Below are 18,749 nucleotides of genomic sequence, written 5' to 3'. Positions count from 1 at the left end.
TCTATGACATAGATAGATACATTTTCTGTTCTGCATAACAGATACATTTCTGTAGATACATTTCTGTTCTGCATAACTACTTATGATATATGGATATTTCTTTTAATGGGGCTATGCCTACAACACATAGATGTTCAAATATTGCAATAGTATATGTACATATATTAAAATTTCAATGACACTCTAATGAATCATAGTTATAAACCATACAGCTTAGAACTATGCTGTTAATAATTCTTCTAATGGGCTAGATAGATATCAAAGTTATTGCATTCCCGAATTTCTAAATTCTAAAAGTAGGATAATATCTTCTTCAATTCCTTTTGATATAGTAACTAAAAACAGTCATTTAATGTCTTTTAACCTTAAACTATATCAAGGAAGTCTGATATAGTCTGATATGAAATTGTCCCTACTCTTTAACTTATTGTCTTCTTCACCCAACTGTAACCCAAGTTGTATTCCCTAAGCTAGGTTTTGAGATTAGTGAACTCACTATTGTTTCACTTATTGATAGTTCTTATGGTTTTATAGACTGAATGTTTCTCCTTTTAGGCTCTTTATTTCTTGCCTTAGAATTCTGATCATTTTTCTTGATTTCTTTAGGACTACTTCCTAACAGGTTTAAAACATGGTTATCTTTTATTGAGTTATTTTTGACATTATACTTTTAAGATACTAGAACCATAATTATACGAAGTATTTCACATGTGCCCACTCTATAGTGTTATCCAAGAACAAGTTAGCTTTGTTCTTTCAACTGCCCCTTTTCATCATGACCAATTTTTAGATTGACTTTTTGTGTAGGGTAAGTCACGATAATTTTGTCTTCTTAAATAACCTACAGGTATTCCTTAATTAAAATATTTAGCTTGCAAATAATAACCCAGAGACCATAATCATATAAACTGTTCATCAATAGTTGATTGGCAGCCATTAGATTTAATCCCAATATAACCCAAAATATAACCCCTGAGTGTAATACATGATGGAATAAATATCCTCCATTAACTGCTTTCTTTACTTCCCTTCTTAAAATTTTATAGCTAATTCTCAGGAAAACCTTAAAAATATTGTTTATGTTGTGTCTCATGCTTTAGGCAAAGTGAAAAACTGTATTATAAAATTTGTGTTCTAGAAATATGACTCACAACACACAGAAATGCTAGTAAACTATAACAAAATATATTAAAAAGAAATGTGGTTATGCTTACAAGTCAATGATAAATCTACATGTTCCCAAAGTTAAAGAGAAGCCACAGTCCAGAGGAATGGGTACAATAAAATATTGAGCTTGCTCTAAAAAGAAGTATGGGTGCTATTGCTTACACATGAACAAGAAACAAGTTATCAGAGGCAGGTGACAATACAATAGGGTAATTAGATAAGGCTTATTGAAACAATGACATTTGATCAAATATTAGATGATGAAAAAATTATCAAGAAGACATCTTAAGGAAAAAATATTACACACAGAAGGAAATCATATGCAAAGGTTGATATGAGATGGAGATAAAATTATAAAAATATAAGGGTTGAGGAGATTATACATAAGGTAAGGAAAGCCATTGTAAACACTGATAAATTACATCCCCAGCAAGAGATACCAAGCTTCTTCCTTCTTACAGAGTTTTGGGTGGGGGAAAAAGTTTCTTTTAGGAATTAACATTCTGATACAGTATTGCATAATATTTAAAGTACAATTTATTTCACTAACATGACTTAGTAATTCTCAGATAAAATTAATTTTTAATAATGTCACAAGCAGAGAGGAACTTTTGGTATAGTGGAAAAAACAATGATAAAAACTGGGAAAAATTATAAAGATTATAAAAACAGCCCTTAAAAACAATTATAAACTGGGGAAAAAAATCTAAAAATGGAAGCTGTGAGCATGTACAGAGGAGAGAAAAAAAGGGCCCACTAAAATAAACAAAATTATCCTTCAAAAAATGAAGTACAATAAAAACATGCCCAGAAACATGAAGACCAAGAGAACGTGTTACTAGCATATATGTCTTGCAAGAAATTCTTAAGGAAGTCTTTCAGGCTTAAAAAAATGATACCAGACGTCAATTCAAATCCACAGGAAAAAATAAGTGACCCAAAATTGTGATAAAAGTAAAATAATGTCTAATTTTTTTCTCTTAGGTTTTTACAGTTATAAGATGGTATAAAACAATTATTATAACACTGAATTGTTGAGTTAATATATAGATGTAATATATATTAAAATCATAAGACAAAATAGGGGAGAGGAATGTGAACTGTATTGGAACAAATATTCTATATTTTATAAGAATTGGCTTAGTATCAATAAATATCAATACACACATGCACACACATGCTTGTAATACTATTTACACAAGAAAGAAAAAAAGATAAAATTAGATACTATTCTTATGACATTTAATTTTAATTTCTGACATATTAAAGACTAAATATAAAAATAATAACTTTAAACTGCTATTTTTTAGTTGAAATACTTCTTAATGACTTTAAGATAGGAAAATGACCTGATTAAAACTTTAAACACATTTTTTATTGAATTCTTCCTATTTGCCATTCATTCTTATAGGTGCTAAGGATAAAATAGTGAACATTACTGCCGAATCCCTCTGTCCTGTAGATTACATTTTCATGGGTTTAAAAGTATTTTCACAACTGCATAAAGAAAATGCTGATAAAATTGTCCACAGCAAAATGAAACATTTAAATGATAAAGATAGTGTAAACAAATAGAAAGATTGAAAAATGATATATGGCATGGATGTAGCAAAAAAGTATTTAACTCTGGAATGATAACACATCAACATATCAATAAGAATAAGAAAACATGACAAAATAAAAATGGAAAAGTCTGTAGAGAGAAATCTTGAATAACCAATAAGCAAATGAAAGATTCTCAAGCTAATCATTAACTTTAAAAAAGGTTATTTAAAACAATCTTGAAACATAATTTCACATCTATAGGATTATACAATTTAAAAAGTTGGCTAACATGAAGGTGTTGGTGGAAAGTGGAAAAACAGAACACAATACATTGCTATAAGAGCATAATATGAGAAGAAATTGGTAATAATGTTAACAATAAGAAACCCAATGCTCAGTAATTTACCCTAAACAAATTCTTGTACATGTGCAGAAGGAATTGTGGCCATTAGTGTCTGTGGCAAAATTTGTGTGTAATTATGAACACACTAAAACAACCTAAAAGTTCAATTTGTTGGTAGAAGAAAAATAAATGTGGTTAATTCATACAAAGGAATATTATGCAATAATGGATTAATGAACTAGAGTCAAATGAAGTAGTACTTCTCAAAACCATCATGTTAAAGGAGGAAGGAATCTTTTATAAAGGTAAATAAATGCCATTATTTCACTTTTGTAAATATGCAATACCAATCCTACATATTGCTTTGTATGCATATGTGAGCAGTTATACATAAATATCAAATTTTAAATATAAAATATCTAAGTATTCACACCAACTTGAAGTTACTCATGAGAGGATGGGAGAAGTAAGCTAGGCGGACTTGGCCGTGAGCTGTGCTCTTCACAATTAAAAAAAAAGCTGTATAGTCTGAAGTCAGGGAGCCTGATTCCTCCAGATCCATTTTACTTTCTCAAGGTTGCTTTGGCTATTCTCAGTCTTTTGTGTTTCCATACAAATTGTGCAATATTTTGTTCTAGTTCTGTGAAAAATGCCAGTAATAGTTTGATAGGGAATGTATTGAATCTGTAGATTGCTTTGGGTATTATAGTCATTTTCACAATGTTTATCTTCCAATCCAAGAACATGGTATGTCTCTCCATCTGTTTGTATCATCTTTAATTTCTTTCCTCAGTGTGTTATAGTTTTCTGCATACAGGTCTTTTGTCTCCTTAGGTAGGTTTAGTCCTAAGTATTTTATTCTTCTTATTGCAATGGTAAATGGGAGTGTTTCCTTAATTTCTCTTTCAGATTTTTCATCATTAGTGTATAGGAATGCAGAAGATTTACATGCATTAATTTTATATCCTGCTACTTTACCAAATTCATTGATTAGCTCTAGTAGTTTTCTGGTAGCATCTTTGGGATTCTCTATGTATAGTATCATGTCATCTGCAAAGAGTGACAGTTTCATTTCTTCCTTTCTGATTTGGATTCCTATTATTTCTTTTTCTTCTCTGATTGCTGTGGCTAAAACTTCCAAAACTATGTTGAATAATAGTGGTGAGAGTGGACAACCTTGTCTTGTTCATGATCTTAGTGGGAATAGTTTCAGTTTTTCACCATTGAGAATGATATTGGCCATGGGTTTGTCATATATGGCCTTTATTATGTTGAGGTAGGTTCCCTCTATGACTACTTTCTGGAGAGTTTTTATCATAAATGGGTGTTGAATTCTGTCAAAAGTTTTTCTGCATCTATTGAGATGATCATATGGTACAAATCTACAGTCATCAAGACAATATGGTACTGGCACAAAAACAGAAATATAGATCAATGGAACAGGACAGAAAGCCCAGAGATAAACCCATGCACACATGGACACCTAATCTGTGACAAAGGTGGCAAAAATATACAATGGAGAAAAGACAGCCACTTCAGTAAGCGGTGCTGGGAAAACTGGACCGCTACATGTAAAAGAATAAAATTAGAACACTCCCTAACACCATACACCAAAATAAACTCAAAATGGACTAAAGACTTAAATGTAAGGCCAGACACTATAAAACTCTCACAGGAAAACATAGGCAGAACACTCTATGACATACATCACAACAAGATCCTTTTGATTCACCACATAGAGAAATGCAAATTAAAACAAAAATAAACAGATGGGACCTAATGAAACTTAAAAGCTTTTGCACAGCACAGGAAACCATAAACAAGACAAAAAGACAACCCTCAGAATGGGAGAAAATTTTTGCAAACGAAGCAACTGACAAAGGATTAATCTACAAAATATACAGGCAGCTCAGGCAGCTCAATATCAGAAAAAAAAAAAAAATCAACCCAATCCAAAATTGGGCAGAAAACCTAAATTTCTCCAAAGAAGATATACAGATTGCCAACAAACACATGAAAGAATGCTTAACATCACTAATTGTTAGAGAAATGCAAATCAAAACTACAATGAGGTATCACCTCACACAGGTCAGAATGGCCATCATCAAAAAATCTACAAACAATAAATGCTGGAGAGGGTGTGGAGAAAAGGGAAACCTCTTGTGCTATTGGTGGGAATGTAAATTGATATAGCCACTATGGAGAACAGTGTGGAGGCTCCTTAAAAAACTAAAAATAGAACTACCATACAACCCAGCAATCCCACTACTGGGCATATACCCTAAGAAAACCATAATTTAAAAAGAGTCACATACTGCAATGTTCATTTCAGCTCTATTTACAATAGCCAGAACATGGAAGCAACCTAAGTGTCCATCGACATATGAATGCATGAAGGAGATGTGGCACATATATACTATAGAATATTACTCAGTCATAAAAAGAAATGAAATTGAGTTATTTGTGGTGAGGTGAATGGACTTAGAGACTGTCATACAGAGTGAAGTAAGTCAGAAGGAGAAAAACAAATACCTTATGCTAACACATACATATAGAATGTTAAAAAAAAAAGAGTGGTTCCAAAGAACCTAGGGGCAGGACAGTAATAAGGATGCAGATGTAGAGAATGGACTTGAGGACATGGGGAAGGGGGAAAGGTAAGCTGGGACAAAATGGGAGAGTGGCATGGACATATATACACTACCAAATGTAAAATAGATAGCTAGTGGAAAGCAGCCACATAGCACAGGGAGATCAGCTCGGTGCTTTGTGATCATCTTGAGGGGTGGGATAGGGAGGGTAAGAGGGAGACACAAGAGGGAGGAGATATGGGACATATGTTTATGTATAGCGGATTCACTTTGTTATACAGCAGAAACTAATACACCATTGTAAAGAAATTATAATCCAATAAAGATGTTTTAAATAAATAAATAAATAAATAAAGTCCATCTATTAGTAAAAAAAAAAAAGCTGTAAAATTAATAAGTCAACTTGCCAATATCTTTCAAATCTGTGCGGCCAAAATACTTATTTTATATAATTTCATATATTTTTATGTGTTTTTGAATAATAGTATAATAATTTTTATGTTAAAATCAGTTTAAAATTAAGTTAACTTTCAATTCAAATATTAAAACTATGATTTGGAATGTCACAGTTAATAAAAATAATGATATATGAAAATAAAGTTTAAAAAAATCAGTTAAGATGCTTTCTCTCTAAACACTTCCACTGTCATCCCACCAGTGTACGCCAATGTTTATTTAAAGATCTGTTACTATGTACTCCACAGAAACCAGAGGTAAAAGAAAAATCATCTTGTATTTCTGTTTGAAGGTCCCTTAATTAGCAGCTAGGGATCTGAGAAACTTTAATCAAAATATAAAGAGAGGACTTCCCTGGTGGCTCAGTGGTTAAGAATCTGCCTGCCAATGCAGGCGACACAGGTTTGATCCCTGGCCCGGGACGATCCCACGTGTTGCAGAGCAACTAGGTCCATGCACCACAGCTACTGAGCCTACTCTCTAGAGCCCGTGAACCACAACTACTGAGCCCACCTGCCATAACTACTGAAACCTGCATGCCTAGAGCCTATGCTCCACAACAAGAGAAGCCACCGCAATGAGAAGTCCATGCACTGCAATGAAGGGTAGCCCCCACTCACCGTAACTAGAGAAAGTCCACGCACAGCAACGAAGACTCAATGCAACCAAAAATAAATAAATAAAAATAAATAAATAAAATTAAAAAAATATATAAAGAGACATCAACAATTAAAGAACAATCATAAAATAAATAAACCATTTTCAAAACTAGGCCAATATGAGAATAGATATATGATTTTTAAAAATCTAATTTACATGTAGTGTTTTTACCCCTCTTAAAACCAGCTAGAAACCTAATTAAAACATTTGCAGCTGTTTTAACTTGTGTGAAACAAATCCCTTGAAATCAGCTCAACCTCCAGAGATGAGGAGTGAATGAACAACTTATAACTGCTTATGAATATCTACACAGACATACATACATATGCAGATACATGCATACATGTACATGTGAATGTAATATTAATTTTACCAGGAAACAATGCTTTAGTAAGTTCTTTAAGTTTCTAATATAGAAATTTTGGTAAACATAAGTGTTACTTCTTATTCAAAAACTTATTCTCAACTTTTTTGTCCTTTTGACCCTGTGTGCTTAACCCAAAATACTTTGTATCGGCAAACACTGTTTTTGTAAAATATAGCACATTTGGTGTGTCATTGAAACCACATTATTTTTTATTTAGTGTTGCTAAATTATTTAGATGAATACAAAAGTAAAATTATCTTAGTCTATATTACAGCAAAATTCTAAGGGTCTGATTATAACAAGCATGCAAAAAATTTAGTTAATTATAGTGAACAATCACACAAATATTTTGTAATAATATATACATGAAGAATATAGTCTCCAAAATTTCCCATTTAAGAAAATTGAGGTTAAGTAAGGTCCCAAGAATAATAAATGTTGATTGCTTCTTCTAGTAATACTAGGGCTTATGAAATGTTTATGTATTCTGTAAGTACAGAGAAATCTAGTAGAAAAAATCAGGGCAAATGAAAATAAGGACTAATATAAGATTTTAATCCAGTGTTATTGTTTAGTATACTTTAAAAATATTTAATGTGGCATTCTTTGGAGAACATGTTTCATGCTACTTGTTTAGGGAATATAATTTAGCATTTTTTGTGACAATAGTGTTTCTTAACGTTAGAAAACACCATGGGGAAGCCATTCTATTCTGCACCTTTCTGAAGTCTATTCCAAGGGAAACATGCCACAAAGAAGAATTTAGTTGAGAGTCTCTAGCTGTAGGTGCTTTCAGGATCTACCTTAGTTTTTGAGCCATGGCACACAACAGAATGACTGTACGGTTCCAATGACTGAACATCATGGTGATACAAGGATTCAACATTTAAGACTACATGAAACTGTTTGAAAGACATCTAATCATTAGAGTTCTCTGTTGGGCTAGTCAGGGTTTTCCTCAAGGCTGTACCACTGTCTGGGGCTCTTCCTAGTCAATCTTCTTTCCTTCATACTCTCCTTTCACAGATGTCAGACCTGTATTCAAGTCAGAAGTCTTTCCCTGCATACTCCTGCACTCTGTATCCTTTATCTTTCATGAGTATTGTCCCAATAAATCTTAATAAATCTCTTGTTCTTAGTACATATTTGTGTTTGTTCCTTAGAAAACACAAATGACAAATGTAAGATTACAGCAACTAAAGTTTAAATGAATTTTCTACATAATTAGCTAAAATTTGTCTTAGGTCCCAAGTATTTTAATAAAATTTTGAGCAATTTTCTTAGAAAAAAATCAATGAATATAATAGTTGGCATATAATATGCTTAATAATAGTATATTGGCAAATAACTGTTGAATTAATGTTCTGCTTTCTTCAAAAGAGACTACTAAGACAACTTATTAATGACTGTTATCTATGACTAATCTCAGTATTAGATGGCAACATAATACTTGCCTCTTAGTCCAATTTATCACCAACCTTTGACTGGATAAAAATATCCAATTGATTTTGTTCTCTTTGAGTCACTATAAATTCTATAATTCTTAAAATAATACAAAAATGTATGAGCAATTTTTATGACAATAAATTCAATAAATTAGATGAAATAGACAAATTTTTTGAAAGATAGAAACTACAAAACTCACTCAAGAAATAACTTGAATGGCCTAATATCTATTTATTAGATATTAGATATTAAATTTGAAAAAATAAAACTAAACAGAAAGAAAACTCCAGACACTGATGGCTTCATTGATAAATTATACTAAATATATAAGGAATAATTTCAATTATAAGCAAATTCTTGCAAATAGATTAAAAGAGAAATAGAGAATACTCCTAACTGATTCTATGAGGCCAGCATTATCCTCATAATAAAACCAGGTGGAAAAAAGAACTTACAAGAAAAGAAAACTACAGATCACTATCTCTTGTGAGAATGGATGCAAAAATTCTGAATAATATTTCCTCAACTTGGATCCAACGATATATAAAATGTCAATTTAACATTTAAAAATTAAAAAGGGGCACACAAAAAAATTGAAGGTGATAAATCTGTTTATTTTCCTCATTGCACTGATGCTTTCACAGAATACACACATGTCAAAATTTATCGAATTGTACATTTTAAACATATGCAGTTTACTGTATATTAATTAAATCTTAATAAGTCTGTTACAAAATAAAATGATTCTATTAAGGCACTAGGTTTCAGGATAGATTGTTACACAGCAATGAGTAACTAAAACAGTGTGATAATACCCATGCTCCCTTTGTGTTGGGTAGCTTTGAGCCTAAGCTCTTCACGGGCTTTTGGCAATCCTAAGTGGTAACTTGGTTGATAAGAAATCCTTTTGCCCTTTTGAATATGTGTCAGTTAAGCTTTAGTAAAGTCCCAGCCAGTTAAGCTCTGGTAAAGTAGGTTCCCTGTAGGACAGGACTTGTTAAGGAAAGCCATAGGCATATTTCAAAATGGTTACTGTTTCCCAACCTCTGCTGGAAGTGCAAGGGGATTTTCCTCTGTTAGAGTTAGAATCTGGTAGAGCTCCTGGAGGTAAAACTCAAGAAAGTAATTGGTATTCCCAAATACTTGACTCCCTTGGAATTTTTATTGCTCACATCAGTACACATTGAGCCTCCAGTATCCTCAACTACAATATAAAATGGTTTTACCAATACTGGTCCAGACACAGGCTTTGCTTCTGGACTTCTGCTCCCAGTAAGTTGTGATTCTGTTTCTGTCTTTCTCTCCAGTTTTCAGAGGAGGCAGCAGTTTGCCCTGGGTTTTCAATTCTTTGATATATATACTAAGAGTTTTTGATTTTCAATTCATTTATCTTTTTACTTGTAGGGAAAGGAGTGACAAATTTTAAGCTCTTTACATATCAGAATGGAAACCAAGAGTCTAATGTACTTCATAAAATACTTCATCCAACAGCAGATTATGCCAGCTTCTCACACTCTCACATGGAATTTTTACCAAGATAGAGCATATTCTGGACCATAAAACATACTTTAATATATTCAAAATAATAGAAATCATACAAAATTAATTCTCAGATTATAATGGAAATAACGGGGTTCATAACTACTAGACTTGCCTTACAAGAAATGCTAAAGGGAATTCTTCAAGTTGAAATGAAAGGGTTATAATTAATAACATGAAAACATATACAGGTATAAAACTCACTAATAAAGAGAAATACACAGTCAAATTCAGAATACCCTAATACAGTAGTGCTGGTGTGTAAAACACTTTTACCTCTAGTATAAAAGTTGAAAAACAGGGACTTCCCTGGTAGTCCAGTTGTTAAGACTATGTGCTTCCAGTGCAGGGGGTGCAGGTTTGATCCCTGATTGGGGAACTAAGATCCCACATGAACATAGCATGGTCAAAAAAATAAAAATTATAAAAAAAATAAAAATTATAAAAAGGTTGAAAGACAATATTAAAAATAACTATAACTATGATAATTTTTAAAATAATGTACAATATAAAAAAAGTAAAGTGTGACACAATAGCATAAAATGTGCAAGGAGGAGAAGGAAAACTCTAGAGCTTTTGTGCCCAGTTGAAGCTAAGTTGTTATCAGTTTAAAATTGACTGTTCTATACATACAATGTTTTATGTAAGCCTCATGGTAACAACAAAGAAAAACCTATAGTAGTTACATAAAAGATATATAAAAAAGGAATTAAAGCATACCATTACCAAAAATAAATTACAAAGGAAGAGAGGAAGAGAGGAAGAATCGAGCAAAGGAACTTTTAAAAAAACAGAGAACAATTAATGAAATGATAGTAGTAAGTCCTTACCTATCAGTAACTAGTTTAAATGAAAAGTAATTAAATTTTCCAATCAAAGATACAAAGTTGCTGAATGAAAACAACAACAACAAAAAAAAACTCCAAGTTCCAACTACATGATGTCTACAAGAGATTCACTTTCACTCTAAGGACACAAATAGGTTGAAAGTGAGGCAATGGAAAAATATATTCTAGGCAAATTGTAATCAAAAGAGAACAGGGGAGGCTATACTTACATGGGATAAGATAGACTTTCAGTCAAAATCAGTCACAAGAAAGTAAAAAAAAGTCACTAAATAGTAATAAAGGAAACAATTCAATAAGAGGATATAAGAACTATAAATATATAGGCACCCAGCACTGGAGCACTTAAATATTTAAAGCAAATATTAACAGACTTAAAGGGGGAAATGGACAGCAACAAAATAATAGTAGGAATATTAAATATGCCACTTTCAACATTGGATAGGCCATCAAGACAGAAAATTAATAAAGAAACAATTTATCCATATATGGCTATGCTCAGGTACTAAGATAATTTCTTTTTTTATTAATGTACAATTAATCATAACAGGTATTAAAGAGTTTGCCTATTTTGTTGCCTTGAATATTTACTGTGTCATTTAATTTAGACATCACTTAACTTCTTCAAATCTACTTTCTCACCTCAAAAAATCTTTGAAATTTTTATTCTAAAACAAAGCCTTTCTAGTGCCTGGAACTTCAAATTAAACTATAAAATAAAATAAAATAAAAAATTTAAAAAAAAACCCACCTCATTTCAAAATCCAGCAGCTTTAAAAAATAGACTAAAGAAAATCCTCAAAAGGAGCAGTTAGGACCCAAGCAATCATATTTAGCTGCCAAGAACACATGTATGCTATTTGGTAATGTACTATTTCACAAGGAAATAGTACACCTTGTTTGTCTGGAAAAAAATAATTTAGTGAGTTATTTGAAGTGATGGAAGTAATCTGAATGAGAACTTAAATTTAAAAGAAAAATTTGCTAAATTGCTCAGCATACTGAAGAAGAGAATAATTTGGAATGATACAGAAAAATAGTAGGGGGAAGCCTAAGAATTTAAGGGCTAGTTATTGCCAGAATGATAACAAAAAGAATTGCCAATACTAGCACAAGAAAGAGGGAAATTAGGGGTGAGAGATGACATTTATTTGGTTAAAAATTGTTCTCTGTGAAACATGAATCATCTACGTAATACATAAAAACATATGAGGTTTTACCAATGTTTTTTTCTTGTTGTTGTTCTTGCACAGCTGTTTTATTTTATTTTATTTTTATCATTTTTAAATATAACAGTGTGTACATGTCAATCACAAACTCCCTATCCCTTCCCTCCACCTTCCCCCCCACCCCCATAAACATTAGTTCGTTCTCTAAGTCTGTGAGTCTGTTTCTGTTTTGTAAATATATTCATTTTTTATCAATTCTTTTTATATTTTATATATAAGTGATATGATATGATATTTTTCTTTGTCTGACTTACTTCACTCAGTATGACAATCTCTAGGTCCATCCATGTTGCTGCAAATGGCATTATTGATGAAAAAAGTGGATGATATATATTTGACAAAGTCATTTCCTGAGTTTCCCCAATATATATCCAACTATCCAAATACTTTGTGAATACTTTAGTCTTCAAGGAATTTGATAGCCTTATTGAGAATATATAGCAACTGCATGAAAATGCCCAAGGATACTTTTAAAGACCATACAAAGATTGGGAATGAAAGTATTACAAACAGTGCATAAGGGCAGAGGATAAGTATAGCAAAGAAATTATCAGAGTGGGATTCAAGGAACAAAAGCTTTTTAATAGCCAAAGTGAATAGACAGACATGCTTGGATTTTGGTGATAAAATGCTGGGGCCTAATGAAAGGAAGGCTGCTAGAAATGTCTAGTTTCATAAGTATTTCTTTCTGAAAAATATTTCTACAGGACTTAAAATTTATGGGCTCTGTTAACAGTAGGATTCTAAGCATTGCCAGTCATGTGAACAGACAGGACCCAACTTTAATCAGATTATGTAGAAGGGATGCCCTAAAGATGCATTGAGGCACAAATTCTAATGACATAGCACAACTGTGTGCTATAAGATAGCAATAGCTGCAGCCAGGCCTCCTGGCAGTTACTTATGATTCCTGTCAAGAAACTCTATCAGACAAATTTGATTTGTTGCAGTTAAATGATGGTGTCAGAAAGAAAACAAAGGTGGCTCTTGAGCTAACAAGGCCAAAGGCAACGTTCATTCAGAGGCAAATCTGATTGTTTTCCTCTACTTAGTCGCTCCCTTTCATATAAATTTCTTTAAATTTTAAGCCCTTGTGACATCTACATCTCTTCTCTATTTAGATTTCTGTTATGAATAAAAATTACTTATTATAGAGCACTAATCATTGCTGCCCTACTTTTTCAATTGGTCTACCTTAAACATTGTTTTTGAAATGTTTTTGAATTCAGACCATCTGTGGTTTGAATTCTCCTGTGTGTGGTCTGATTACTCCAAACAATAGTTTGTAAAGCATGTTTCAGAAGGGTGTGAATTGAAGTGTCCTCTCCTGTAGTGAAATACAACATTTTGTGTTTTATACTTTACTTGATCTATAACAATTATTGATGTTTTTTCTAAGTATTTGAAAATATAGCACCTTAAAGATTCTGCAACTGACATGTCAAAATGTAAAGAGATGTAATATCTACACATTTATATTGCATAATTTGCTATATTGTACATACCTACAATATATTGTACTGTATATTGTACTATATCTACAGCAGTCAAGCAGATGCATTTGCATGGGATGTCTCAGGGGTCCACAGTCTGGGCCAGTGTTTGTCCATTAAAAACTCTTAGGATAGTGCTATGTTTAATCAATGGTAGCTCTGCCTCCAAAAGTGTCTTTATCAGTTCTCAGCAAAGCATCCGGAGTGATATTTTCAAAACTTAAGTCAGAAAAATTTATTCCTCTACTCAGGACCTCAGAACAAATGAGATTATTGGTCCATTAGAGACAGTGCCAAAACGAGCAAGACCTCTGATTCCAGGGTTAAGAACCTGGCTCTGGTGAGAGACTGCCATATTTCAACTCTCCCACCATCACTTACTGGATTTCACTTAGTCTTTATGGCAAAGTACTTAACCTTTCTAAGTCTCAGTCACCTTTTCTACAAAACTGAGAAATAATAGTATTTACTTCATAGATTCAGGTTGAAGAGTAATCAAATTAACTTATGTAAAATGTTTAGGACCTGCCACATTGTAAGTATTTCAATGAATGCTAGTTGCTATATTTTTTAGATAAACAAGCACTTAATGCATTACATTGCTAAGACTCTTGCCTTGCTATGATATAGATATGATATATTGTATATGATTATCTCTGCCTATAAATTAATGATGCTCATTTCCAACATGTGAACTTATATAATTCTTATGAAGGTCAGTCAAACATGAATATATATTGGTTGATTGATACTAGTAACTACAACATTGCTGACAAACAAGGGAAGTATAATTGGTATAATTATGTCACAGTGTTATCTCCTCAAAGGAAATGCGGTCATAAGAGTCAAGCTCAGCATTAAAACAAAGACAATTATTTATATAAGTATTGTCTAAAAAGCCAATGGTAGTGCAGTGGTATGTTTAATCTTCTCCACAAATAAGAAGAGGAAGGCTTTCAACAGCATACTTTTATTCCAAGGACAATAATACATGCAGTATTTTCTTAGGCTACACAGCTAAACATGACACTGTTTCAAATAAAATTTTTACTACTACCGCATATTTAAAAGGTTACAAGACTTTTGAGGGTGTTGTTATTTATTCACTTTTTATATAATGAATATATCAAATAAATAAGTGATTTGTAAATTGTTTCCAAAATTCATTGATTTCAGAGGGCAGTAAATGAGTATTTTAGAATTTGTGTTCACTGTACTGCTTGACTAATAAAGATGTCCCTTTGAAGACAAACTTGGATTAGAGAGATTGGCTATTTTATGACTTTTATACACCTTGCTATAGACTTGCAGTCTAGTGCTGCAGTGTCCCTCATGGAGGGGCAAGACACTGCTGCATGCACAGTTCTATTTAAGTGGTTCTTGAAAGGTGACCCTCACTGGCATTAACTCTTTTAATTGTCTTTGGCCTATGCAACTATTGCACAAGGTTGCAATTCTGTAAACAGGGATTCTCATCATGATTGCCAGGGAATAGCCCTGTGATTTATAACATCCGGCTTAATAGATCAGTGCCCTGAAGCAGCATTCATGCTGTCTGTGAGAAACACAACATATAGGGTTTCAGTTGCTCAAACTATTACCTTATTGAGCTTAACTATTTGTCGTTGAGTAGGAAGTGTCTTGAATCAACTGTGGGTAAAATTCTGGAAAAACAAAAGCTTAGTTTAAAGGTCCAGGAATATTCTGGAGATTTTCTATTAGAGTCAGTTGAAGCACAGCTGATATACTTTCTGTTATACACAGTATTTCAAATTACAGACATTCCAGCTTTTTCAACAACCATAAAAGATCCAGTGACCCATAAAAACCTAGATTGAAGTGCCACTGATTCCTACTATTTATAAAGTGTAGCTTAGATGCTTAGAATCAATAAGAATGATTCTTCTCATCTCTAGGGCACACAGACTTCAGTATTTTTTCTTTTTTGCTCTACACAGGCCTCTCACTGTTGTGGCCTCTCCCGTTGTGGAGCACAGGCTCCAGACGCACAGGCTCAGCGGCCATGGTTCACGGGCCCGGTCGCTCCGCAGCATGTGGGATCTTCCCGGACCGGGGCACAAACCCGTGTCCCCTGCATCGGCAAGCGGACTCTCAACCACTGCGCCACCAGGGAAGCCCAGACTTCAGTATTTTATATTCAGTATAAGGAAACACATATTCTTAAGCTACAAAATATATATACATTTTACATACATATATTTAATATACAAGACAAGATATCACTTATAATCTCATGTTTCAATGTCCAATAGTTTTCTCCTTTTATACTGCTCCTGGTTTCTTTTATATTTTTGGTCTGTGTTAAAGATATTGAAACAAACTTATTTATGAGAGCACATTGAAATGACAGGAGTCTAAAGCTTGCATAAAGTGGACATAAATAAATTTGTCATTTCCTATAAAATACCTACTTTGATCTGTAAAGTTTATATACAGGAGGAAACCTGGTAAAGGAAAAATGTCTTAGACTTTGAATGAGGCAAGTATGGGATCATATTCTTTTATTTGGAATCTTTGTGACCTAAGGTAATTTACTTAACCTGTCTGTAGAACTCAATCATTGTGGGCTACTATTCAGAAGGGGATTTAACTTTGGGTGAGGCAGTTCCCTTCAGATATGGGCAATTCCTGAGGAAAGAGATGACCCCAATCTTCAGCAGGCAGCCCTCCCAGCAGTGGAGGGAGAAATGAATGCCTGAAGGGAGATCTAAGCAGGGCACCCCAGTACCCAGGACTGTCAACTATTTTGCTAATTCTTTTCTATTTACAAAACCAAATTTTCGACCCCAAACAATAATCCCCTCCTCTCTATATCTTATAGATCACGTACAAAAATTCTCCCCCTTTATTGTCATTATTTTACACTGCTTTTTAATCATTGACTTCTTGCATGAATAATATAGTAACAGAGAAGCAGTGGTTTAGCAGTTGAGTGTGGGATTTGGAGATAGACTATTTGAATTTATGCCTTAGTTCTGCCAATTATTTAACCATGAGAAATTAGTGAAGATTTATCTTTCTTTACCTTGGTTTCCTAATTCACAAAATGGTGATAATAATACTTTTAACTTTGTAGGTGGTAAGGATTTGATGAGTTTAAAATAACACTTAGGAAGCCCTATTGGCACCTGACATAAAATAATCACTATGTAAGTATCAACTTTTATTACTCTGTCCTGTGCTGTGTTGTAGAATCCTCTTTGACATGACTCAGTACTTATTACTATACTTGGCATGTTTTCACTGTAATCGAAGGAAATGAATTCAAAATCCATTATTAGCATTAGAGAGTTTTATAACATTCAGATCCCTCTCCAAATTGTCATTTTATTACATTAAAACGGGAAAAAATCTTTCTGCCTGGTGAGTTTATTTTGAACACCACGTAAGGTAATATATGTGAAAACACTCCCTATCTTACAGCCAAGAAATTCCTCTTCAATGTTCCTAACATACCATGTGTTCTCATGTCCCAGATCTTTTGCATGTAGGCTGTTCTGCCTAGAGTTCTTCCTTTCTCTCCCATCTTTTGACTTCTATTTGCTCATCAAACTTCAGGTTTATTCTTCTCCACTGAAGTTTTCTATAGCATCTCAATTAGTGCCATGCACCCGTGCTCCCCTGAAACTCTGTAGCTAATAATAACATCTCATTTATTCAACTTTTTTTGTAACTATCCATTTTGTTGGGGGCTTTTTGTGTTTTTTTAGGTGACTTGAGTCTTCTAAAGGAAGGTCTTATTCATTGCTTTGATATTACCAAGCCTAGCCCAGCATCTGGATCACTTATTAATAAGTGGGGAGGGAAGGATGGGATGGTATGGGATGGGACTGAGCCAAATCTTTCAAAAACAGTTGGATCTGTTCAAAAACAGATGATTTAAGATAACTAGCAAAATATTCATGTCTACTTTACAAGTAGAAATTAATCTCACTTTCTGTCAAAATTATCAAAACTAATCTTTCCTGGATTGAATTTCTCAACACTATTTCAAAATTATAGCCATTGTTTTGCTCAGTAGCTCAGCGCTGATCAAAGCAAACTCTCCTCTCTATCTCTAATAACCTCTTACAAAGTATGTTCACAGTGCAGGTGATTTTTGAATGTTTCTTAGTAAACAAGACAGAAAAAAATAGTTAAAAGTAGGAAGAAAACTGCCTGAAGTGACTTAGTGCTGTATATGTTTAAATTATATCACCCTTACAGAGTAAAGTAAGTCAGAAAGAGAAAAACAAATATCATATATTAATGCATATATGTGGAATCTAGAAAAATGGTACAGATGAACTGGTTTGCAAGGCAGAAATAGAGACACAGATGTAGAGAACAAATGTATGGACACCAAGGGGGAAAAGCAGGGGTGGGGGTGGGGGTGGGGATGTGATGAAGTAGGAGATTAGTATTAACATGTATACACTAATATGTATAAAATAGATGACTAATAATAACCTGCTGTATAAAAATATAAATAAATTTAATTTAATTTAAAAAAATTATATCACCCTAGCTGGAAGTATATACACACACAAACCCCCCACAGGTGATAATATCAATGGTGATTAGATTAGAGTTCATATTTTTATGAGCTGTTATAAAGGCAACTGAAAATTTCCAACAGATCCAATATTTCTTACATTGCATTTGCCTTTATTGTTGAAGCTGTGGAATTGGTCAACTCATCTGTCTGAGGACTACAATGGAGTGAAAATAAGAGAGTAGGACATAGAGGCATTATAGGTGTCACAACACTTTAAAATCCATAATCATACTTAGGAATGGCTACACTGTTCAGTTAGTATTTGTAATATTTTTTTAAGAAATAGGCTGTTTTTATTATAACAGCTATGTCTTGCCTTTTTTCTCTTCTTTTCTTCTAGTTTTATGGTGGTTCTTTTTGAGGATCTGGCTACTACAAATATCCTTTAATTAGCAATGCTTTTGACATTACACCTATTGTACAAAGAAGATTGAAATAGGATAGGAATTCAAAACAACTGATGGAACAAATTGTGTCTAGTAATGCATTCCTTCCCATTCTCATGCCTTT

Source organism: Mesoplodon mirus (genome assembly GCF_964341445.2).
Source record: "Mesoplodon mirus genome assembly, chromosome: 2".
NCBI lineage: Eukaryota > Metazoa > Chordata > Mammalia > Artiodactyla > Ziphiidae > Mesoplodon > Mesoplodon mirus.
Note: the sequence above shows the minus strand (reverse complement) of the source record.